Source organism: Schistocerca americana, chromosome 8, assembly GCF_021461395.2.
Source record: "Schistocerca americana isolate TAMUIC-IGC-003095 chromosome 8, iqSchAmer2.1, whole genome shotgun sequence".
Classification (NCBI taxonomy): Eukaryota; Metazoa; Arthropoda; class Insecta; order Orthoptera; family Acrididae; genus Schistocerca; species Schistocerca americana.
This window is the reverse complement of record NC_060126.1, coordinates 428706269-428721662: the sequence shown is the minus strand read 5'-3', so window position 1 is coordinate 428721662 and position 15394 is coordinate 428706269. Positions and strand designations below refer to the sequence as shown.

The following is a 15394-nucleotide window of genomic DNA, read 5'->3' as shown; positions in this document are numbered from 1 at the left end:
GTTGCGTACAGTAAATTCGCTGATTACAATTACAGAAATTGTTGATGATAGCAAAAACGTTATCATCCGATGATTGCAATTGAAATGCATGGAATAAGATACAAAGACAATTACAAGTCTTTTTAGTGTGAACAGAATATATAATACAGCAGCCGACATAAACACTTTGTTACAGTGTTAATCTGGTTTCGTTTCATAAATTATAATAAGTAAGAGATAATTAGATGTTGTTACGTTGCCCTGTTACATAGTAAGTTGACAGTATGATAAACAGGGTTGTTACAGGTTTCAAACATTGTAATTACAGTGCATTTGGTAGCCCTTCTGTTACTCGATTGTTCGTAAATGAAAAGTCCTAATTGGAGATAAAGGAACTGACCGTAGTCTACATGTCTCTACCAGCGGATGGAAGTAATATTGGTGAGTAGTTTGACTTGAAGTTGTTGAAAATTACGTCACAGAGCTCAAAAGGCGATGTCACTGATGTGGACCCTGCCTAATGACAAAACACTTAATCACGCAATCCAAATTAGCTTCGAAATCTTAAGAAAAATGAGTGTTACGTATCAAAAGTGGTGCGCTACAATTTTCTCTCCTACCCCCAATCTCTTCATCTCACAGTAGCACTTACACTGAACATCTTTAGTTATTTGAGGGTATACATTCTACTCTCTGTCTTTCCTACATATTTTTCTCTCTACAGCTTCGTAGAGAACAATGGAAGTTATTTATGGCAGTCTTAACACATGTCCTATCATCGTGATTCTTTTCTTGCTTAATGTTCCCACACGTTCCTTTCCTCGCTAATGTGAGGAGGATCTCCTCGATTCTGTCTGTTGCTTCCATAGCGCTGGAAATCAGTTTCTCATCCTATCACTCCACTTTATTTAAAACGTATTTGTGTAATGCCAAATCTCGAAGGCAACGATTCTCTTTTTTTCAAATGGTTCAAATGGCTCTGAGCACTATGGGACGTAACTTCTGAGGTCATGTCTCCTAGAACTTAGAACTACTTAAACCTAACTAACCTAAGGACATCACACACATCCATGCCCGAGGAAAGATTCGAACCCGTAGCGGTCGCGCTGTTCCAGACTGTAGCGCCTAGAACCGCTCGGCCACCCCGGCCGGCTCTACGAAATAAGTTTTTATTTTTAAATTGTATACTTTCAGCTGATAGTAGGAGGACAACGGTTTTCTCAGGATGGTATTTAACGTATTTGTAACGTGCATATTTGATAGGCAATTTCTAGCTAGTAACAAAGCTCGGAAGCGGTGGATTCTTGTACCTGAACGTTACGAGTAACAGTCCAGTGCTATGAAACGATTATGTGGCTCGGCAGCACAGTGGCCGGGTGCCAGAATAAAGGTCTGCGGTTAAAACCACAGTCGGTGCTAGCATCGTTTCTGTCATTTATTGCGTCTTTTACCCATGCCAGCGATATGGAAGGCGAAAAGGAAATGCCAAGTTGGTTTGTGATTTGACGTCAACGTTAAATTGTAGACACCAGTAAAGTGCGCTTGTAAGCCAGTTAAAAGGTCAGAGGTACGCAACGGACCAATAAGACAGTACCTACTGAATCACTGTTATTTTACATATAATTTCAGTTTCAGGAAAACGTTAGTTTTTTTTCAAAACGATAAACAATGTAAAAATGTCGCCAGGCGACTGTCTCAAAAAGAAACAAGGAGGAGAAGAATAAATCGGTGGTGAATCGGGAGAGGAGGGTGGTGGAGGGGGGAGGGGGTGATGACGTGGAGTTGGAGGGGAAGCAGCCGCAGCATTACCGAGCACAAACACCTGCTGGCTGCGCGCAAGGCCGTTGTACCGGCAGTCAGAGAGTGGGGTTGGGTTGAATGTCACATCTGCTCAAGGTGAGGGACGCAGAACGCGTCAGGACCTCGGCTTGGTTTTATTTGCGGCTACGTGCGCAACCACAGTGCGCTGCGTGGCTAATGACTACCTGACACTGCCTCAGACTCTCGCTCAGCAATCGATCTAATATCGCTAAATGCATCTATTAAACGTGCTCCATGCAAACGGCGATTCAAACAGAAAGAACAGATTTCACACACGCATCATGAGGTCCCTGTTCATTGGATCAACAGCTTCAGCAATTTGATTTCTCAGCTCTTGCAGTGTAGGTAGGTAGGTAGGTTGGTTGGTTCGGGGCAGAGGACCAAACACCGAGGTCATCGGTCCCATCGGATTGGAAAAGGTTCGGGAAGGAAGTCGGTCGTGCCCTTTCGGAGGAATCATCATCCTGGCATTTGCCTGAAGCGATTTAGAGAAATCACGCAAACCCTAACTCAGGGTGGCCGGCCGCGGGTTTGAACCGTCGTCCTCCCGAATGCGAGTCCGGTGTGCTAACCACTGCGCCACCTCCCACGGTGCCATAGATAGGGCAAAAACCCCGTCTCTTATGTAACCCCTTCCAAAAAATTGTAGGGTGTGAGGTCTGGTGATGCGACAGGAACATGATCTTATTGTCCACCTCTTCCAATCCAGTGTTGTGGGATAGTGATTGTTTGGTTTTACGGGGCACTCAACTGCGCGGTCATTAGCGCCCGTACACAGTCCCAATCTGCACACAGTCCCAATCTGCACACAGTCCCAATCTGCACACAGTCCCAATCTGCACACAGTCCCAATCTGCACACAGTCCCAATCTGCACACAGTCCCAATCTGCACACAGTCCCAATCTGCACACAGTCCCAATCTGCACACAGTCCCAATCTGCACACAGTCCCAATCTGCACACAGTCCCAATCTGCACACAGTCCCAATCTGCACACAGTCCCAATCTGCACACAGTCCCAATCTGCACACAGTCCCAATCTGCACACAGTACCAATCTAGCTACTTTCACGAATGAGGATGGAATGATGAGGACAACACAAACACGAAGTCCCCGGGCAGAGAAAATCCCCAACCCTGAAGGGAATTGAACCCGGGTCCCCATGATCCACAGGTAGCAACGCTAGCCACTAGACCACGAGCTGCGGATCGTGTTGTTGGATGGTGTTGTTAAGATAATGCTGCACCTGAAGGTGAAAGTGAGGCGGGGCGCCATCACGCATAAAAATGAAATCACTGGAATCTTAGAGAAGTTTAGGAAACAACCAATTTTGCAAAATGTCCAGGTATGACATTCCTGCCACAGTTTCCTCCGCAAAAAAGAAACATCCATAAACTTTGTGAATGGAAACGGCACAAAACACATTCAGTTTCGAGAGTCTCTTTCATTTTTGACGACCAATCGAGGATTTTACGCTCCCAAATTCTTACATTATGGCGGTTTACTTTACCCAATATATGAAAAGTCGATTCGTCCGAAAGGATGAGTCATTCGGAGAAAGTGTACCCTGCCATATCCTGGAGCACTGAAGTGCAATATTCGTGCCTTCTGTTATGGTCACCGGGACGCAATTACCGCAATAACAGACACTTGAAAGACTTCATATGCAGGCGACATTTCAGAAAACGCCGCACCATCGTCTGACGAAGTTCATGTTTCTGGCCTGCCCCGTCTTGTGGGCTTCCCAAGGCTCCCTGTGAACGCATCTTTGATACGCTCGACGTTTTCGTCAGACGTGCGTGGCCGACCAGTGCTCTTCCCTTTCCACATGCGACAAACTTCCAAGAATTCTGTATGCCAGTCATAAATCTGCTTCTGCAGTGGTGGCTTCTTGCTGAACCGACGGTCGAATGCACCTTGCACTTGAACAATGGATTGACAATGGATTTCAACACAGAAAACGATTTCCCTTGTGGTTTAGCCGCCATGTTGCTATCCAGTGACATGCGTAATGTGGTTCTATCTTTTAAACTTGGTCCCTGAGGAACAACTGAAATCTATTCTCTCTTTTTGCATTACCCGGCCATTTTACACTTCAAATTTTACTTCCAGCTCTTTCGTATGTGGATATTGTGAAATCGCGGTGTTTACCAAGCAGTACACTCGACAAAGGTTTCAGAGTCCGTTCAAAATCTACATATTTCTTGTACAATGTGGAATGACAAAACCAGAATAGAAGCATTTCATCGAGGCCCGATACCACGCAAGATTTGTATGCATATAACAAAATAGTAGAAAAAGGGAATGTAATCAAATAGTTTTAAAATATCAAATCTGAACGATGTAAATGTACCAGAAAAAAGTTGTTAAGTCAATAGGAACAGTAATGAAATCCTGTACACAACAGACTCGCACCCGCCTATGCGAAACCTTTGCAACACTTGTGCTTTTTACTATGGCAGCGAGGCATGGAATTTACATAAAATGAACGAGAGCATTATACCAGCTAATGATATGTGGTTACTGCAACAAACAGAAGGCTACACATAGAAGGTTGGAGAAAAAAAGAGGAGACCCAACTTGAACTAGGCGCAGTATTGTAGTCCGTACATCATTACCACGAGAAATAGCTGCAAAGTGCTACCCGCGGGCCGAAAACAAGAATTCCAAATGCAGTCCTCAACTGCAGACATAACGGCAGAGGATGCCCGAGGTGTCCCACAAACTGTTGGCTGGAAAAGTTTAATTTTAACTTCAGTTAATATAAATAACACGTCATATTTTTAATTTTAGACCATAAAAGTCCTACCACATATGAAGATGATAACTGCTGTACAAAGAACTCCCACAAAAAACATGGGTCAACTTTCGCACTATATGATCACCTAGAGGGTGTTTTAAGCTCACTGCTTACGTCAGTGATCGCTTAACATGCTTTGAGGACGCTTTTTGGACGTTAGCTAACTTTTATCACTTTAACGTAATTTAGGTCACAGACTATTTGTGGCAGTATCCATATAGGGTTTAACAAAAGGGCACGACTTCCTTCCACAAGAAAAAGAAAATATGTTGTATGGGCGAGGGTCCGCAAACGGTTTATTACCACACTAAAATTCACTTTCTATAACTCTTCATGGCACATTAATAATGTGGAATGAACAGGTACACAGCGTACCAGCATGCCACACGAAACATTTTCTTACATGGCATTTGGGAAGCGCTCTTTCGGTTTCATCTGATTACAAGTGCGATTGTCAGTTAACACCGACAGTGTTTTGTGTTCCACTCCAGTGAAGATGATGTTGACATTCGAATCACGTTATTGCATTACTTACAAGCAGGTCGAACTGTTTAAGTCATCATCAGTTCAGTGTTAATACCTATCGGCTTCTAACCATCTGTACATCCGGGATTCAGTGCGATGGAGGGTGATGATGTATCAATACTAACAGAGGACATATTGACAGTTCATGCACCATAAAGAGCTGTTGAAAACCGGTCTCATACAGAACTAAACCATTTCCGGAATCAATGTCCTGCTAACATATTTTAATCTTCTATGTGTTGGGAAAGTGTCTTGAAAGTTTGTTAATTTCGTCTTTTTCAGATCCTGTGTACTTGTTTGTCAATATAGCTTACCTTTTAAAATAAACTGAATACATCCGCATATGAACTTGCAACACCACCAAATCACACACAAGTAAACGAGAAAAAATAATAATCACAGCATCTTCCTCAACTGATTTTTCTGATGCTGATGTTTTGTATTTTACATAATATCCTCGAGTATAGCGAAGAGCTGGGCTCCTCGTTTCATTTCCAGGTGAGGGAAGTGATGTGTGTTGGAAAGTGCAACGTGGGACGGAAAAGTTGTGCGTCATAGCATAGAACGCATCATTCTTAGCGGCTTACTTTTAACCAGTAGTAGTCTGTGTGCAATGGCGTTGTGACGTATCAAAACCAAATGGTTGCTCCCGTGTTTCTAGATGTTTGCGCTGTAGACATCTGGGATGGAAACGTGCATGATCGAGGGACGCCCACCCTCTCTTCATTTCGTCCGTTCCCTGGAGATGTTCTCGTTTTCCATCCAGTGAACTGCTATTCCGTCATTGGAGCACAAAGTAAAAACTGGGTTTGATCGTCAGTCACGATGGTCCCTTGAAAATCGTTATCGGTTTCCCCAACGATATCGTTCGTAATAATCCTTTGTTTTTTATTTTGATGCTTGAAAAGCAACCGCATTTGCAAAATAAATTATATCATTGGGTTTCATCTGTTTATGCAGAGCACAAAATCTTCTACTTTTCGACGGAAACAGACGCTGCATTGTCAGTGAGTTCTTGTTTGATTGAAATCTGAATTACCTATTGGCGAGGCTTTTCTAGGCCTTCATTACCGATCAGATAGCGTGTCATAGTTCCGGTGTTCTTGTCATTAGGCTCTTGTTATTCACGTGAAGAGCTAGCCACAAAAACGCTGAGGATGCTGCTTTTGTAACAGCACTCACGAACCTGTTAATCACTAGATGTCGAAGTGTAACAAGTGTGCCGAAACATTGGCGAGAGAAATAACCCTCTACGTAACTTGCAGACGAAAATTCCGTTCTCAGTATCTTCGTTTGTGCAGTGGATCAGTCACTAATTAACGCCACAGGTTTTGTTCGTTTGTTTATAGGAACGTCCTTGGGAACCGCCAGCGGTAGAAACAGGCGGCTTGGCAGACATCCTGGTTCGTACCGTCAAAGCGCGGCAGATGATTTTTCCACAGCACAGCTCTGCTGTAGGCTCGCCATTCCATCTTCTTCCGGAGTGGCATACGTGAAACCCCTGCAAAATGACAGGTATGCCACAGTCACTCGACGCCATGTGCAAAGTAGCCTGCCAGCCAAGCCGGAAAGCAGTATGGCGTTTCCAGAATTATGACCGCCATTGGCTTGGGTCACTACCGCAATTTTTCGTGCAATTTGTGAGCGGGGTCCTTCGTTTCGCGGCTCCACGAAATGTTTGTCATGAGATCATTGCATGTATGAGTCAGGCTCATGCTCTTCCCACTTACCGTTGGTGAACTACAGAACGGTATTGGCAGATCTGTAAATAATAGTTTGTATAACAAAAAATACTGAATACGTTTTAGATTTCTCTCTGCATGTTATGTACATTGTTTGATTTTCGGTAGATAGGTAAAAATCACTCTGTATATCAGTTTCTTTTGAAAAAGGCTTTTCTTTCATTTTTTTTATACAAGTCTGTTCTGCAATTCATACTAAAATGTTTGGCAGAGGCTTCAGAGAATCACCTTCAGACTCCCTCTCTACCGTTTCGCTTGCTAATAGCACGTGGGGATAATGAACACCTAAATACTTTACTTTTACAGAGACTAGTTCGACTGCAGTAACAACCAAAATAAATGGTAACCAGCGGAAAAATGCTCCTATCGGAGCACTAAATTTACGAATATGTTCCGATTTTGACTGAAAAGTGAAGTTCCAACTGCCATACTACCTTCCTCAGCACCTTTAAAAATTTTCCAAAAATTTTGGCATGCGAACATATGTGCATTTTTTTTTAACATGCAGCTCACCTCAAACGCTCACAAACTCCCCTCACTCAAACCCACTAGTCCATCACTGTATGTCGCTCATACCCATCCTCTCCCAGTTGCCCTTTCTCACCCACTCACTCAATCCAGTTGATTGTCAATCTCTTTGTGTTCCTCTCTCACTGTCTCCTGTGTCACAGTCACAGTCACAGTCCCATTCGTTCTGTCCTACTACTGCTGTCTCGTCTCAGTCTCTCTCTCTCTCTCTCTCTCTCTCTCTCTCTCTCTCTCTGCTACTATTTCATTCCTTCTTCCCTACTGCTGCTCTCTCTTCTCACTGTCACTATCTCTCATTATCACAGTCTCTCACTTACTTCCACTTCCTCTCTCTCTCTATTCCTCTCCCGCCCCCATACCCCACTCCCTGGCATAGTCTCCTCCACTCTTTACCTAACACTGTTTTGTCACTGTCAACTATATTCCACTCTCTCTGTGTCCCTCTCTTTCCCTCACACTGCCATTGTCTCCTCCTTTCTATAACACAACCACTGCCTACTACCTTCCGGTATTTACTACTTCTCCGTCTCTTGGCCACTACCACTCGCTTCTTCTCTCTCAGCACAAAAAAGCGCGAATATATTTGCAAGCAATAATTTTTTGGAACATTTTTTCAAGGTGCTGAGGAAGGTAGAATGAGGCAGATGGCACCTCACTTTTCAGCCAGTCTTTTAAATAAAAGGAACTTTTTTTGCATTTTTGTGCTCTCATAGCATTATTTTTCCGGTGTTTCCCTTCTTTTCACTGCTGCAGTACAATGGGGTAAGAGTAGGGAAAATTATTTTTTACGAAAACATATTATACCTCTAAGAATAAATGGATGGAGCAATGAAACTTTTACACAATGTTGCCAAGATGTGAAACTAGGTGTTGCATGCATAACTGATATAATATTGGTGCAAGCCTTTTTTATTATACTTAGTACAATAAAAAAATGTTTCAAATGGCTCGCAGCACTATGGGACTCAACATGTGAGGTCATCAGTCCCCTAGAACTTAGAACTACTTAAACCTAACTAACCTAAGGACATCACACACGTCCATGCCCGAGGCAGGATTCGAACCTGCGACCGTAGCAGCCGCGCGGTTCCGGACTGAAGCGCCTAGAACCGCTCGGCCACCCTGGCCGGCGTACGATAAAAATGCGTATTTTTATCCCTGCCTATTCCACTTTAATCTTCCATGTGATAAGTCTGTCTAGTAGTACCAAAATCTCTACAGTAGTTCCTGAGGTTAGCTTTCACATAGACAGAAAAACACGGCGGGGACTACAGATTAAAATATGTCTAGATGAGGGGGTACCAAAGCGAACTGAGGAAAAAGAAATTCATGGCACAATTTGACTATGGCTAAAAGAAGCGATCGTCTGATAGGAGCCATCCTGAGCCATCGAGGAATCATAAATTTGGCAATGAAATGACGTGTAGGGAGTAAAAATTGTAGAGGGAAAACCGAAGCATGGACACTTAACGAGGCAGGTTGCAGTATTTACTGAATTAAAAAAAAACATTTCTACCTAAACACTTTTCGTATCATTCGCATAGGCCACGCGGGGTAGCCGTGCAGGCTAGGGCACCTTGCCACGGTTCGCGCGGCTCCCGCCCGTCGGAGGTTCGAGTCCTCCCTTGGGCATGGGGGGGGGCATGGGTGTGTGTTTGTCCTTAGTATTAAGGGGGGTAGGGCGTCAAACGGACCGACTTGGAGCAGGAGAGGCACCACAGGACATTTTAATTTCCACTGTCTATACTTTTACAAAAAAATTCATAAAACTTTGTCAGCATGACCAGGAAGGATTGAGAATTCTCACTCATAGCAGTGGAAGTTCGAAAACACAACGAAATAATTTTTTTTACATGTGAAATTTCATCATTTTTTTCACTTACTAATGGCCGTATTTGTTGCTGTAGGTACACTTTTCTTCACAAGTAAGAGAGATTCATCGATGAATTGTGCACGGCATACAAACCATACTTAAAGGTTTATGAAACTCTAGAATTTTCGGAATCTATTAAAAACTGTGGTAAAAATTGAGGTAATTAACTATATAAAATTGGCGCTGCAGTCATCGACTGTGCGGCTCGTCCCGGCGGAGGTTCGAGTCCTCCTTCGGGCATGGGTGTGTGTGTTTGTCCTTAGGATGGTTTAGGTTGAGTAGTGTGTAACCTTAGGGACTGATGACCTTAGCAGTTCAGTCCCATAAGATTTCACACATTTTTGAACTATAAAATTTGTGTTTTCCTAAACATGAAGTTTAAAATATAACAGTTCATTCGTTTTTTCATAAATTAAATAAATTCTAGAGTTTCATACACCTGTGAGAATGGTATGTATGCTGTGCAAAATTCATCGAAGAATCTCTCTAACTTATGAAGAAAAGTGTACCTATAGCAACAAATGCAGCCATTAGTAAGTGAAAAAATGATGAAATTTCACACGTAAAAAAAAAAATTATTTTGTTATGTTTTCGAACTTCCACTGCAATGAGTGTGAATCCTGAATCCTTCCTGGTGATCCTGACAAAGTTTTATGAATTTATTTGTAAAAGTATAGACACTGGAAATTAAAATGTCCTGTGATGCCTCTCCCGCTCCAAGTCGGCCCGTTTGACGTCCTATCCACCTTAAGTTAAAGTTAGATTAGATTAGATTAGATTAAGTAGTGTGTAAGTTTAGGGCCCGATGACCTCAGCAGTTTGGCCCCATAGAACATACCACGAATTTCCAATTGTTTTTCATTCGCATAGCGTTCGTGTAACCGGTTGGATGGGCATTACAGGGGGGGGGGGGGGGGGGGAGGGAGGGAGGAAGGGAGGGATGTGACGAGGGGGCTGGGGCTGTCACGCATCGCTTGTCCGTAACTCGGCACAGCAGCGGAGCGTGCGATTTCAGGCGCTGTTAACGACCTCTGGCATCCAACATCCGCACGTCAAGGCCTCCGACTAGGCTAATATGTGTATACGTGAGCGTGCCAGCGGAGAGAGAGGTGTTTGTCTCTGGCAGCTCTACGTACACGCGACGGGACATGGCAGTGTTTGCAAACGCCTACCGTGTGGTTACTGCGTTGCGGTGGTGTTTGTTTGTGGAAGCCTTAGGCCGCGCCTCCGACCTTCGAGTCCGGACGAAAGGAAAAGTGACCATGGGATGCGGAGGCAGCGGTATCATCTTCAATAGCAGCGGTAGCAGTATCGGTAGTAACACTTTCTCAAGAGTAGCTCACGTAAAGGTTCGCAGCTGTCAGACTGAAGAGAGAATTTGTTTTCTCTCACCTACATCGAGACGCTGTAACTCGCCTTACGGTGTACACTATGAGATCAAAAGTATCCGGACACCTGGCTCTCAATGACTTACAAGTTCGTGGCGCCCTCCATCGGAAATGCTGGAATTGAATATGGTGTTGGGCCACCCTTAGCCTTGATGACAGCTTCCACTCTCGCAGGCATACGTTCATCTACTTCTACATTTATACTCCGCAAACCACCCAACGGTCTGATGCAGAAGGCCCTTAACGAACCACTATCATAAACTCCCTTTCCTGCTCCAGTCGCGTATGGTTCGCGGGATTCGGCAATTTTACATCCGTGATCTGCTCGGGAGGTATAAGTAGGGGTAAGCAATATATTCGACACCTTAACCAGAAACGCACCCTCTCGAAACCCGAACAGCAAGCTACACCGCGATGCAGAGCGCCTCTCTCGCAGAGTCTGCCACTTGAGTTTGTTAAACATCTCCATAACGCTATCACGCTTACCAAATAATCCTGTGACGAAACGCGCCGCTCTTCTTTGGATCTCCTCTGTCAACCCGACCTGGTACGGATCCTACACTGATGAGCAATACTCAAGTATAGGTCGAACGAGTGTTCTGTAAGCCACCTCCTTTGTTGATGGACTACATTTTCTAAGGACTCTCCCAATCTGGTGCTGGAAGGTTTACCGAAGAATGGCAGCCCACTCTTCACGGACTGCTGCACTGAGGAGAGGTATCGATGTTGGTCAGTGAGGCCTGGTACCAAGTCGGCGTTCCAATACATCCCAAAGGTGTTCTATAGGGTTCAGGGCAAGACTCTGTGCAGGCCATTCCATTACAGGGATGTTGTTATCGTGTAACCATTCCGAGACAGGCCGCGCATTACGAACAGGTGCTCGATCGTGTTGAAAGATGCAATCGCCATTCCCGAATTGCTCTTCAACAGTGGGAATCAAGAAGGTGCTTAAAACATCAATGTATGCCTGTACTGTCATAGTGCCACGCAAAACAACAAGGGCTGCAAGCCTCCCTCCCTGAAACACACGACCACACCATACCACAGCCTCCGAATTTTACTGATGGCGCTACACACGATGGCAGATGACATTCACCGGGCATTCGCTATACCCTCACCCTGCAATCGGATTTCCACAGTGTGTACCGTAATTCGTCACTCCACACAATGTTTTTCCGCGGTTCAATAGTCCAATTTTTACGCTCCTTACACCAAGCGAGGCGCCGTTTGGCACTTACTGGCGTGATATGTGGCTTATGAGCAGCTGCTCGATCATGAAATACAAGTATTTTTACCTCCCGCCTAGCTGTCATAGTACTTGCAGTGGATCCTGATGTAGTTTGGAATTCCTGTGTGATGGTCTGGATAGATGTCTGCCTATTATACATTAAGACCCTCTTCAACAGTCGGCGGTCTCTGTCAGTCAACAGACGAGGTCGGCCTGTGCGCTTTTGTTTCCACATCACTATCGCATCGGAAACACTGGACCCATGGATGTTTAAGAGTGTGGAAATCTCGGGTACAGACGTATGACCCAAGTGACACCCAATCACCTGACCACGATCGAAGTCCGTGAGTTCCGCAGAGCGCCCCCTTCTGCTCTCTCACGATGTCTAGTGACTACTGAGGTCGCTGGTATGGAATACCTGGCAGTAAGTGGCAGCACAATGCATCTAATATGAAAAACGCATGTGTCTTGGGGGTGTTCGGATACTTTTGATCACATAGTGTATGTACGTGTGTGTGTATGTACGTGTGTGTGTGTGTGTGTGTGTGTGTGTGTGTCGGAGGTCCTAGAAATACCACCGTCCTTTTCCCTCTTCCGTGTTCCAGTCGCGAATGGCGTGAGAATAACTAGTGTCGATAAATCTCTGTGTGACCTCCGATTTCTTTGGTTTCCTTGTCGTGGTTATTTCGGAAGATGTGTGCTGAAGAAAGTAAAATGCCGTGAACACACGGATGCTCTCAGTCTCAACAGTCTAAATACAGGGTGATACTTACTGCACCATAATAAATAAAGTCGTCGTAACTTCTGGACCGTTTGCGTTAGGATGTTCAAATTGCACGGTTGGTGCAAGCAATTAATAAGCGCTGTATGGTTTGGTTTAGAGTCGAAGTCCACATTCATTTGGATGGGTTCGTCATGAAGCAAAACTGGCGCATTTGGGGGTCTGGTAATCCGCCTACTGCGATCGAGAATCTCTTCACCCCCAACGGATGACTGTGTACTGTGCAATGTCCGCTTACGGAATAATCGGTGCAATATTCCTTGATGGTACGGTGACTAGCGAACGGTACGTGAAGGTTTTGGAAGATTATTTTATCCCCATTGCCCAAAGTTACCATGATTTCGACAAGATGTGGTTCATCCCAAGACGGAGCTCGACCCCATCGATGAAGGAAAGTGTCTGGCGTCCTGGAGGAGCACTTCGGCGACCGCATTCTGGCTGTGGGTTACCCACAGGCCGCTGGCATGGGCCTCGATTGAGCGCCTTATACTCCGCATCTGAACACGTGCGACTCCTTTTTGTGGGGGTATACCAGAGACGAAATGTACAGCAGTGACCCCAAAACCATTGCTGATCTGAAAGCAGCCATTCAGGAGGTCATCGACAGCATCGATGTTCCGATATTTCAGTGGGTCATGCAGAATTTTGGTAATAAATGGCAGGCATATCGAACGTGTCATCACCTAAATCCAAATATCAGTAGTGACGTTTACATCCTGAATTAAGTGTGTGCACGCCGTAGTTAGTAAATAATTTTAGTTTTTTTTCATATAGCTCAATAACTGCTGCCCTGTAAATCATCTTTCGCTACTTACAGGCTCAAAACGGAAACACCAAGATAAAAAAATGGCTCTGAGCACTATGGAACTTAACATCTTAGGTCATCAGTCCCCTAGAACTACTTAAACCTAACTAACCTAAGCACATCACACACATCCATGCCCGAGGCAGGATTCGAACCTGCGACCATAGCAGTCACGCGGTTCTGGACTGAAGCGCCTAGAACCGCACGGCCACCGCGGCCGGCACCAAGATAAACATGGAAGAAAACTTAAGAGATATTATTTACCGAAAAAGGAATACAGATGAATATCTTGGAGGAATTAGAAATATACAACCACATTCACAGTAAGCCTAACTGCATGCTGAATGATCAACTAGAATTAAAAAAACCAAATCTACCTCCGAAATTTAATAGAGCTCCTATAACTTGAAATGATAGATGTAATAATTAACTGACAGAGAAAATTCTTCACTACCCATACCAGCATCTTTCAAACCTAAATAATTAAATATATAATTTTATAAAATAATCTGAACTACGAAGCACTATCTATGCAGTAACTAAAGAAGTGTACGGTATGTGTACCCGTACCACGTTCTTTGGCACACCAAATCAGCAGCCGATGTTAACAAACGTATTTGCGATCTTGTGTTTAAGATCGCAAAAGAAAATCAAACCTCTGGCTTGTAACACGTAAAGGAAAGCTTTTCATGAAGTAAGTACAATGTATAGAGCATATATAAATGTAAAACTGTGTGATCACAAAAACTTTGTGATATTTTAGGACACAAAGGTAAAACTCGCAAAGATGTGAACGCTACCGCTTGACGATAGGCTCAGGCCCGAAACTAGTAACGGTGCAATAAAATTATTTAAAACAAACTTGTGGCTGGTTGCAGTATTTCCTACAGCGTAACTTCAGCAGTGAAGATCACTCCATAATGCACAACGCTTCTCTGGTACCGTCTGCCACTGGAGCTTAATGAGCATCTTCCTAAAGTTTCCGCACTTGCTCTCCATCTGGTCTTCTCATTGTCTCCAATTAATCCCCACTTGTAAGGGTCCCAGAATCATAACCAATGGTCAAGAATCGGGCGAAGCAGAGTTTTGTAAGGTACCTCCTCCGTGACTGAATTAAAGTTCCTTAGTGTTCTTGTAACGTAAGACTGCTATCTGCTCTTCCTACAGCTACTTTTACGTGGCCGTTCGACTTTACGTCGCTCCGGATGGTTGCTCATAGGCACTTCACGGGTGATAGTGTTTGCTGTGGGTTATCGCCAACTGTGTGAGCTAACAGTAATGGTCCTTCCCACCTATTTACGGTCTACACGCTAAATTTATTTACGTTCAGGGTCAACTGGCACAAATCGCAGATCCTGCGCAGCTCGTGCTGAATTAGTGTAGTTTTGTAGCGTTCAAACTTTCCTATATGCAGTACCATCATCGAGATCATGCTCACAAACCTACCAAAGATATCCACCACATCATTTACATGCATCGTCAACCTTAACGCTGTTACAACAGCCCTTGGCCTATTCGTGAATCATTGCTTTAATTCCTTTATTGATTTGTCGATATAGAGAAATGGCATTAACATTCAGGCAGAAAGGAAGTAAATTATAGCTTTCGCTGATGACACTGCTATCCCCCGTGAAAGCGTGGAAGGATTACAGCACCTGTTGATTGGAGTAAACACACTGCTGGAAGGAGAATTTAATTGAAGGTAAAAGAAAAAGCATTCAGAAGGAGCAGAAATGAGATTTGCTACAAAACCAGCATCAAGACTGGAGTCCACGTACTAGAGGAAGTGAAGTAATTTTGCTCTGTTGGAAGCAAATTAGCTCGGACAAAGTACGGACATAAAAGACAAGCTAGCGCACGCAAAGAGAGTATTCTTCGCCCAAAGAAGGCTGCAATCATCAAAGATAGAAATTAATTTGACACA

At 44.1% G+C, this 15394-nt stretch overlaps 1 protein-coding gene across 4 annotated transcripts in view; it reads right to left on the bottom strand.

The window, feature by feature from the left end:
- LOC124546021 (TBC1 domain family member 4) overlaps window positions 1-15394 on the bottom strand; it is an 891805-nt gene that overhangs the window by 125461 nt on the left and 750950 nt on the right. The window lies entirely within an intron of this gene.